At 39.6% G+C, this 3,192-nt stretch overlaps 1 pseudogene across 1 annotated transcript; it reads left to right on the forward strand.

Annotated features, from left to right (window-relative positions):
• Positions 1–526: 526 nt before the first annotated feature.
• On the forward strand, positions 527–2,861 carry LOC309660970 (trifunctional enzyme subunit beta, mitochondrial pseudogene; annotated as a pseudogene). Its single transcript has one exon. The product of its transcript is annotated as a trifunctional enzyme subunit beta, mitochondrial pseudogene (transcript).
• The last annotated feature ends 331 nt before the right edge of the window (positions 2,862–3,192 follow it).

Below are 3,192 nucleotides of genomic sequence, written 5' to 3' on the forward strand. Positions count from 1 at the left end.
CTGCCCCAGCCCCTGCAGGAGAGCTCTGCCTGGGCTCGGGAACATCCTAGCCAGACTCACCTGAGCACAGAGCATCCTGGAGACAGTGAAGCTGCCAGTCACCAGGGAGGCCACCATTCTGAGGTGAAGAGTAGAAAGTGCTTAAAGTTGGGGTAGGGGAGCAGAGGACTTTACTTTCTGCAGCCTGGTGCTAGCCAAGCCCCCAACATACTTCCTGACTAACCTCACCCCACCCCCACGCTAACTTACTGTAGGTCCCTTAACACCGCCCTTCACTTTGGCTAAAGGGGCAGAAAGAACTCTTCCTCCATTGAAAGGAAGAAGGCCCATCAAGGAGGGGTCATATGCCTGGTTGTCTAGTCAGGTGACTGGCAGACAGCTAGGCCTCTGGAGCCTGATGGTCTGCACGATGGTTCTTTCTAGGCTGGATCCACTTCTAAGTCCCTCTGACCTCTGAAACTTAGGGCCAAGCCCCGCCCACAACGGGAGCCCAAGCATATGAGAATGAAGGTGGGACTATTTCAGGATGACTTCCATCTTGACTTACACTTGAAAAAAATCTTCCAAGTTCAGAAAAATGGGTTCTCAGATTTTCTTGAGTCCTCTGAGCTGTTCCTACTAGCTACCAGCTGCCCCAGATGCCCAGACCAAATCAAAGAAGATCTTGGCTAAACCCTATAAAAAAGAATGTGGTGGTGGTAGATGACGTTCACACTCCATTTCTGCTGCCAGGCACCTCATATAAAGACTTGATGACATGTGATTTGGCTAGAGGAGTACTTTTCAGATTTGTTGCATCACACCAGTGTCCCAAAGGAAGTTGCTGATTATATCATCTTTGGCATAGTTATACAGGAAGTGAAAACAAGCAATGTGGCTAGAGAGGCTGCCCTTGGAGATGACCTCTCTGACACATCTGCATATGCTGTCACCATGGCTTGCATTTTTGCTAACCAAACCAGGACCACAGGTGTTGGCTTGATTACTTCTGGCCAGTATGATGTGGTCATGGTAGGTGGTGTAGAGTTAATGTCCTATGTCCCTATTTGTAATTTGAGGAAACGCATGCTGGATCTCAATAAGGCCAAGACTCTAGGTCAGTGACTATCTTTAATCTCTAAATTCAGATTGAATTTCCTATCATCTGAGCATGACCATGTATCACTCTGAAGACTGACTTGCCTCTGCCTTGCTGTTTCTCGACTGGAACAGGGTGAGTACGCACTGCACTTGCACAGTCTGGCCAAGAAGGCACAGGATGAAGGACTCCCTTCTGATGTTGTACATCTTCAAAGCACCAAGAAAAGATACAGTTACCAAAGATAGTGGCATTTGTCCTTCTTGAAGTAGATGGCCAAAATAAAACCTGCATTCATCAAGCCTATGGCACAGTGACAGCTGCAAATTCTTCTTTCCTGACTGATGGTGCATCTGCAATGCTGAGGAAAAGGCTCTGGCCTTGGGTTATAACCCGAAGGCATATTTGAGGGATTTTGTGCATTTGTCTCAGGATTCGAAAGATCAACTTTTACTCGAACCAACATATGCTACTCTAAAAGTGCTAGAAAAAGCCGGATTAACAATGAATGGTATTGATGCTTTGGAATTTCATGACGCTTTCTCAGGTCAGATTTTAGCTAATGGTAAAGCCATAGATTCTGATTAGTTTGTACAAAACTACATGGATTAAAAAAAAGTTGGGTGGCCTCCTTTGAAGACGTTTAACAACTGGGGTGAGTCACTGTCCTTGGGACACCTGTATGGAGCCATTGGCTGCCAAAAAGTTATGGAAGGAAGCAGGCCAGTATGGCTTAGTGGCTGTCTATGCAGGTGGAGTGAAGGGCCATGCTATGATAGATAATAGACCAGGAAAAGGTGACTTGGAGTTTCTGTGCAACACTCACACTAGACAAGGCCATTTCAGTACATTACTGAATGACATATATAGTTACTACTTCTCTTAGGAAAACACAATGTGTGGCCTTCTGTTAAACCTTCGCAATTAAACCTTGCTAGTGTTCCGAGCTTTCCAATAATCATGGTTTACTGCTCTTTCAGGGATTTCTTAGTCACCATAATCTCACACAGTGATATGTTTAAGCAATTGTTTTTGGTCTCTATTTTCATTAAAGATTAAACAAGGGGTTGCAATTTGAGAAAGAGATTAGCTAGGGTTTGGAATCATCTTTGTAATATTGGCAAAAAATACTCATTCATGTTTGTGACCTAAAGATAAATGTTTTCCTATAAAATACAAACCAATGTGCCTCTATCTTTATGGAAAGATAATTCAGAATTTAAACATCACTTAAAACTTACAGTAAATATTAAGATATATAAATACCATATTTGTTAACTGGAGTTAACAAACTCCAGTTCTCTTAAACTGGAGAAGTATTGGGGGAAAAAAGTTCTTTAAAGACAAGGAAAATAATAAAGATCAGAAATTCAGACCTACATAAAGAAAGGAAGAGCATAAAAGGAATAAGTGAAAATATAATAAAAACTTTTTTTTAATTCTTAGTTGACCTAACAGATATTTATTCAAAAAATAATACCAACAATGTATTTGATTATGTATGCTTATATATATATTTCAAATACATATATGCTTATGTATGCTTATATATAAGTGAAAAGAATGACAGCAATGATACAAAGAATGAAAAGAAATAATTATGATTATTGTGTTATTATTAGGTACTCACACTGCCCATGAAGTGGTATACTGTCATTCAAAAAGGGACTTAAATTATATATGTAAATGCCTATTGCCACATTTATGGCAACCATAAAAATGGTAAAAAGTAGAAGTATAACCTATATGCAAAGAAAGGAGGAAAAATGGAATCATATAAAATGCTCATTTGAAACCACCAAAGGCATACAAAAAGTGAAAGGCAAAAATAGGAACAAAGAAGGAGAGCATTAAATAGAAAGCAGTAATAAAGATGGTAGATATGAGTCCAAATATATCAATGATCACTGTGAACATCAATGGTCCAAATGCACCAATTAAAAGAAAAAAGATTGTCAGAGTGAACCACAAAATAAGACCTAATTATCTGATGTCTACAAGAAACTCATTTTAAATATAAAGACACATATAGATTTGAAGTAAATGTCTGGAGAAAAATATATCATAGTAATACTAATCAAAGAAAGCAGAAGTAGCTACATTAATTTCAGATG

This window comes from Balaenoptera physalus, assembly GCF_965194825.1.
Source record: "Balaenoptera physalus genome assembly, chromosome: 5".
Lineage (NCBI taxonomy): Eukaryota > Metazoa > Chordata > Mammalia > Artiodactyla > Balaenopteridae > Balaenoptera > Balaenoptera physalus.